Source organism: Centruroides sculpturatus, unplaced genomic scaffold, assembly GCF_000671375.1.
Source record: "Centruroides sculpturatus isolate CEXI.00-Female unplaced genomic scaffold, Cexi_2.0 scaffold2695, whole genome shotgun sequence".
Lineage (NCBI taxonomy): Eukaryota > Metazoa > Arthropoda > Arachnida > Scorpiones > Buthidae > Centruroides > Centruroides sculpturatus.
In genome coordinates this window covers 12,705-20,589 of record NW_019386789.1, presented here as the reverse complement: position 1 = coordinate 20,589, position 7,885 = coordinate 12,705, and the positions used below count along the sequence as shown (strand labels likewise).

At 30.2% G+C, this 7,885-nt stretch overlaps 1 long non-coding RNA gene across 1 annotated transcript; it reads right to left on the bottom strand.

Moving 5' to 3' along the window:
- Nucleotides 1–1,357: 1,357 nt before the first annotated feature.
- On the bottom strand, nucleotides 1,358–7,613 carry LOC111615774. Its single transcript, XR_002755134.1, has 3 exons — nucleotides 7,293–7,613; nucleotides 7,053–7,192; nucleotides 1,358–2,092 (listed from the first exon to the last, which is right to left on the bottom strand). It is a non-coding gene; the product is annotated as an uncharacterized LOC111615774 (long non-coding RNA).
- Nucleotides 7,614–7,885: the final 272 nt, after the last annotated feature.

Here is a 7,885-nt window from a genome sequence, read left to right as displayed (position 1 = left end):
AATAAACTCGATAAATATATTTATTTTACGTGTAATAATACGTACGACAGTTTATAAACTGCTGGTATGAGAAAAATTTAGCATTGTAATTCCTATTTTATATTCATTATTTCGTGGTATTGACGAAACGAAACCGAAATCCGAAAGAAACGAAATTCAGATTTCGTTTGCGAAAATTGCAATTGCTTATATTATTTTATTTATTATTGAAAAATCACCTATCCCTTGTAATAGCAAAATATTACAAATTAAATAAAAACTTTGAAATTTTTTTTATTTCATTAAACACGGGAGGAGAAAAAATATGAAAACAAAATTTCAAACAGAATCATTTTTACTGTATTCTCGACCTTTCGTGGTAATTTTGCTAACGATGCCAAATTCAAATTCAAATTTGTATAGTTCGCATTAGTACTTTTAGTATTTATCTCAGAATCCCTCCACTATGAGTCCTTGCCATGGGCCCATGAGATCACGAGTCTCCGTAGGTACCCATCTGTTTTCTCTTGTGGTTTGCCATGACTGCAAACACAATTACGGTTAAGTTTGCATTTACAGATAGTCTACTATTCTATGTAAAACTGCCTGCGAAAATCGAACGTTTAATAGAAGAACAATAGACTTGCATGCTAAAAAAAAGGAGTGGAGTTCCATGTCTAGAGAGCTACAATGTCTCTTGTTAAGGTAGAAAAAGGTTTATTTTTCAGTGAATATGTATAAACATTATTTAAAACTATAAATTAAATAGAAAATAGAGAATAAAAATTAATTTTCACAGATGATTTTGCTGTTATTAAAACTAAAACTGATATAATTCATTACCATAATAGCTCGAAATTTTTGTTTTCTTGGCTGAAAATTTACGAAAGTGTGAATTTGCCGTGCGAAAAGCAATCAAAGTATCATGCACGAAAGAGCAAGTTGCCGGAATATGGAGGATTTTAAAAATAAAATTTGTTTTAAAACTTAAATAAACTGCTTTATAGTTTTAATTATACTAGGTTATAATATATTACAACACCTGCATTTTTTTATTCATTTATTTATTTACAAAGGTTAGGTCCATGCTTACGCTACTGATCATAAATTTCTGGAACCGACTTCCACACAATAAAGAATAATCTCTATAGAAACACTTATAAAAATATAGAAAGACTTAGAAAAATATAGTCTATATACGTAGTTTAANAAGTAATATCCCATCTTTTCCCACCCGTGGGGTAAGATGGCGCATTTACATATAATTTTAAAATATTAAATTGTTTTTAAAAACGTTTTTCAAAAATTAAATTTTATACAGTATTATATATTACCAAATGTTGTAGTTGCTGAGAATGAAAAAATTATTATTCTCATTAAAGTGGTTGCCATCTTATGACTTTTCAAACCTTAACGTCCTCGTCCTGCCCCACCTTCCCCTACATAATACATTAAAAAACTTCAAAATTATTTTCTCGCTTTTTCGTTTGCAAATCGGTCAATCACCTATAAAAGCTTGATTCAGGTGTTTCTGAATTGCTCTTTGATTATCAATCACGAAACTACAGTAAATCTTTTCGTATAATTTTCATCCTCTCATAACCTGCATCCACATTAAGATCGACTTGTTAAAACAGAAAACCTGCGAATTATACGCAGAAAATTATAGTTTATGATAAATATATTTAATTTTTTATATGTAAATTAGATAATATATTCGATAATACACCATTTTTCACGATTAAATCGAAATTTTATTGCTATTACATTTAATAATTATAAAATGACAAAATATATAGTAAAAATTTTTCAGTCGTTCAATGGTTTATACCAGTAAACGTATACATCGTCCTCTTCGGGAATCATTTTATAAAGTGCTGCAAAATATATAAAAATTTAATTTCATATGGCACATTTGTAAAACGTGTGTGAGAATCGGTTAGAAAAACAACAATTATATAAAAATACATAAATGGAAATACATCGTTCAAAATAGATTGTAGAATTGTCGACTACTTCATAAAGTTGCCAGTAATTTCTTTTCTCCGGTTCATTGACTAGGTCGAATATCGAATATATATACTTACCTCACAGATAATCAATATATTGAAATCTGAAACAATTTAAATGACGTTTTAATATAAGAAAACTGGAAATATTACTATCGCAGACAATAATTTATCTCTCTAATTTTTTAAAGTATGCATGGTAACATATATAAATAAATAAATAATTTTCCATTTAATTAATAATTTTATAAAAATTTCTAAATGGCCGCCTTTCCTTTTCTGTAATACGCGAATCGACACCTGTATGATTACATGCAGCTTTTTTTTTTGTCAAATTACAGAGTTTGCAGGTGGACATCTTAAAATCAACACCTGCATTAACCTCACCTCCTCACTACGGAGCACACTCGTGACTTACCGTTTCCATGTCAACTGACGATCGTGACTTTACCGCTCCCGAGTATGACGTCACCGACGATATTCTTAGGTCAGGGGTCTACGGATACGAAGGTGGCAGCTAACCCCTCAAATCCCATATCATATCCAACTTATGTTAAATGGGTGGCACGCCTCTTTAATGCCGTTTCAACCAGGAAGACAAATTTACTAAATTATACTCGAGTTTCTCTAGTCGCCATTTTTGAGAATTTAATTTGAAATTTTTTTTATTAATTTAATAAAGAAAACAGTAAGTGAATAATAATCTACCATTCGAAAATTAAACTTAATTATGATTCGTATTTAAGTAAAAGTAATTTTAATTCGTTTTAATTATAGATAAATCAATTTTTTCCCCTTAAATTTGAAGTCGTATTATTCAAATTTAAGCTATATAATTTCAAATTTCAAATTATAAAAATAATCTATAATAAGGTAACATTTATGTACCTTTATACTTTTAGAAATAATGAACTTTTTTAAATAATAAACAGCAAAAGTAAGTATAAATTACCCCACAAACTTATAATAAAATTGGTGCAATTTAGAAGAAAATCTTTCTATATGAATTTTGTTTATAAAAATATTCTATGCTATAAAATTATAAGTGATGCAAATTTACATGATTTACACATACATAATACTTCGCTTCAACTTCTCTTCAGAAAAAAAAATATAAGTAAGAAAAGCAAGAAGAATTTGAAGCAAGAGCAAGATCCATCTGTTAGATCCCAATGCGATATGATTCATTGGTACAGCTTAAACTTCAATCAGACAAGTTAGCTTTTTTTTTATTATACTTTTATTTTTCTACATCTATACGAATCCATAAACCCATATAATACAGCTTATATATTCTTTACCACGTTAAGTAAAGTCGCAATCGATTATTCTTAACACCTGGCTATTCAAATCCCACCTGCATCATATTCATAGTATCGAAAAACATAAAAATGACCCGGCTGACGTAACCATTTCCTTTCCGGATAACAAAAACACCAAAAAGAGGAACCTATTGCAATTCCGTGGCCGATTCAAACGAAAATCCGATTAAGACCTGTTTGTCTGCATTGGAAGTGTTGTTTCCTCGGATGCATTCAAACCTATGTCAATATTCTTCCCCGTATAAGTCACCCAAGATACTGTGGGAATTGAAAGTAAGAATGAAACACGAAAAAAAAAATCCATAAATCTGATAAAAATACAAATGGATTCGTTTTTTTTTCTTTTTTTTTTATATTTAAGAACATGCTCGCTAGTGAGATGCGAGGATTTAGAATTTGCAGGTGAGGCAGGCTCTAAACATTTATTAAGATTCTTTGTATGCATNTGACAAAATTATTTCCTATGTCTCAGAAATTTATAGTGAAATTAATAGCATCAAAACAGTGATCACCTGTCAACGTGTAGTTCATATTAATATCTTTTATTAATAAAGAAATACAGGTGTAATTAATAACTTTAAAGTGAAGTGAGGAAAACTACTCTTATAAGAACTATGTTCATTTATCTGTACCTGAGAACGAGCAATTACCAGTATTATGACATTATCACAAAACCGGGCTGCAATTATTAATCATATTTTTAATTTATTTAATTTAAAATATATGCTTTCCACCTCAAATTAGCAGTGGCTTGACCCTGTACCTCATACTTTTCCTGTTAGCAACAGAGTCATGCCGTCATGTATCTATCTCCTTACAGGAGATGATTTTTGAATTAAAATAAGATTACTTCCAGTTCATTAGAAGTTCATATACAGTTAATCGGGGCCTCCTGCTCTTACGCTTTCCATATCTGGTCTTGAATTTCATTTACCTAACCCCGTTCTCAAGAGTAATGAAGGACAGACATACAGCAGACAACTGTGGGAATTTTTAGGTGTACAAATTTTTCAAATTGCAGCCGAAAACGGAAATTATATGATCATTTAGAAATTATTAAAACTCACGAAGTCATTGGAATAAACGATTAAGGTGGATTCACACATGGGGTATGGAATTAAATGCGGCAGAGTGACATCACTTTTATCCGCTGCGAAAGTTGGTTGAATTCTATCTTTTTCGGGGACAGCCTCCAAGACGAATTTCTATCTGTCAATAACGGTTCGTTTCGGAGTAACGTGAGAACATAATCACGTGTTGTTTAATGGCAGAAAGTTTAACGTGGTTAACCGAGATAACTGACACGAACTGTGTTCTTTCCTGGTGAAAAATGATAACATCTATTACAGCAGTGGTGTCCAATCGAAATTCTTTACTGGGAAAATACCAAAAATAAAAATACACTGTGGCCCGCACATATTTGTTTACAACAAAACATTTACAATTACAGTGGAACCTCGGTATACGACCTTAATCCATTCCTGATGTTTGGACTTATACCGAATAGGACGTATACCGAGCCAACCTTTCCCATAAGAAGTAATGTAAAAATGATTAATCCGTTCTCAATTAAAAAAAAGTGTCTGGCTTTAAACACCTCGCTTTCCTGGCTAGTTCCTGCTTGATTTTTCACGAGATCAGCGTGTATCTTTTTAGCTTTCTCGTAAATAATTGCTTTTGATACGCTGTCACCAGCACACTGTTTTTCAGTTATCCAAAGCAAAAGCAATTTCTCGATACGATCTAATGTCTTCGATCTCTATTTAGAAATTGATTTAACTCCTTTCGCAACGTTAGCAAATTTAATAATGTCTTTATTTTTCACGATTGTCGGTATCGTTGTTCTCTAAATACGGTATGCAACAGTTAAATCTCGAACACGCGTACCACCTTCATATTTCTCAACAATCTCTTTTTTCAGTTCCATTGTGATTTTAGTCATTTTTTTTCCTGTTGCCTTTTTGCAATTCATGATTAATAAAAATAATAACATTTTACTTACAAATTAAAATAAAAAGAAATTTAACAAAGTTATAAACCGTGGCACCGCAAACGTCTAGTCTGGTCTAGTACACCTATAGTACTACTTGTTCATAGATGGCGAGTATAATTGAATTAAGTCGTATACCGAACAAAAGTCGTATACCGAACAAAAGTCGTATACCGAGCAAAATTTGTTTCGTCCAAACAGGACGTATTCCGAATTGGACGTATTCTAAAGCAGACGTATACCGAGGTTCCACTGTATATAGTATTTTGTATGTATATTAATGTGAAACTTATTCTTTTAATATCAACAGGTATTTTCAACGTTGTACAACGTAGTTGGCTTTTTAAAATTTTCTTAGGTCAATTTATTATGACTTTTACATTGAACAATCTTTAATTTTGAGAAAAAGGATTAAAAAAGATAGGTGGTTCCCATTGCAACTGTAATGCTTATCGCCAGTTTTTTTTTTAGGTTAGGGAATTCACAGACATATTTTTTATAAAACTGAACTTTGTCATTGACCTCAAACATATATTTCAATTCAGAAGATGACTGGGAATCTATTAACTCCATCTGCAAATTTGTTGGAGCTGATTCCACAACAATGTCAAATGGACATAAGAAAATATTAAATATCTTCTCATAATTTTTTAAATATGAAAGTTTCTTCTGAAATTCTCTTAGTAAATTAGAAATTTTTTGTGCATATTTTAAAAAATGTTCTTTGTCACTTAAATTTTTGTAATAATGAAAAGTGAACTGTAGTTTTTGGTTTTAACTGACTTTTAATAAAGTTTAGGAACTTTATTAGTGATGTGTACATTAAAAACTGAACTTTAACCACTTATTTAAATATAAATTTTTTCAAATAGTAAAGATTTACTTTTAAATAAGTGGGCAAAGTTTAGTTATTAATAAAAATAATCCAATGTCAATGGTCCTCAATCAGAATTATCCTTAATATAATGGGTCTCAAATAGAAAAACAAAAGTATAATGGCATAAACCGATCTAAATTTTGGTAGATAAATCTAACCTCCACTCAGGTTTCTAGTGCAAGTATAACTTTGTAGGAAATAAACTTTTAACGAGCAATTATTTATTGTGACACATCATAACACTGGGCTGCAATTTCTCGTCACATTGCTCTCAATTTTAGTAGTGTCTCGCTCCTGTACATCATACTTTTCCTGTTACAATGGACTCATGCCGGTCATCTATCTAATTCCGTTCTGGAAAAAATTTTTGAATTGAAATAACATGATTTCCGGTTCAAATCCACAGCTCGTATGTAGTTAATTGGGGCCTCCCTAAGATTTCCATATCAGGTCTTAACTTTCATCTATCTAACTTCGTTTTCGAGATTAAGGAAAGCAAAGAGACAGTAATAAGTATTTGGTAATAATCTCCGGTAATGTTAATAAAGAAAATATAAGAAAGTACTGTAATACATACAGGATCTCCCAGAATTTAAGAGAGGCCTAGACCATTTACCTTTTTGAGGCCTCCGGTTTGTTAAAAAAAATATGTAATTTCATTACATTTTTTTAGATAATTTTTTTCTCTTTTTTCAAATTTTATTTAATACACGAAAAAATACTATGAAATTATTAATATAAACAATGTTTTTGAACTCTCATAAATGGGTTTGGACCAAATAGTTCTTCTCATCTAAATGAATAAACAACCGAATCTCTAATAACAATGGCCAGTTGTTAGTAACAATTTTAAATAAAAATACATTCAAAATTACCTAATTCTATTATTAGCCGTTGTTGAAAGGTTTGACTGTATTAATGTAACGTATACCGAATTCGATTTCTATATAACTTTTCACCTTTCTTTTAGAGAAAAAATATTTTATGTCATAGAAAACAAACGTGTCCTAAAAACCTAAAAATTAAAGTAAACTTTTATCAATAAGTACAAAGAAAGTTAACAGCTGCTGAAGAGATAGAACAAACAGCATAAGCTATATTTTAATTACTTTTACCTAGAAACGACTGCTGTTTTAACCTTATCGTACTTTCGGTTTTGGATCCATTTCAATCTTCTGATTTTATCTACTGGAAACTAAAACAATTTAAAACCGTTTCTCGAAGAATTTCAGCAATTCCGAACATTATCATTAGACATTTTTGTGTTTCTTCTACTCTAAAATATATATTAAATTACTCCCCGTCGACACGCCCAAAATCAAAAATGGCGATCGCTGATACATTTGGAAGATCTGTAAAGAAATAATTTCTTTAGATTATATCTAATAATATTATTTTAAAACTAAACATATCTTTATTCTGCAAGATAATGGGGAAAATGGCGCATGTTTTCCTCATTTCTTCCCATTAGGTTTACTTTGCATAGGAAAAACTTCTAAACAAAAGAAAAATATTCTGGATACATCTTTCAGCTTTATTTTGCATAAAATTATTAATAATATCATTAATTTTTTTTCTATTAAAAATCATATAATAACTTTATAAGAAAAGATAAGCCAATAATAAGCCACGTGTTCATTTATTTCCCATAATAAGCCATTTTTTTTTCATTATCTTGCAGAAGAAAGATTACTTTTAAAGTACAAAA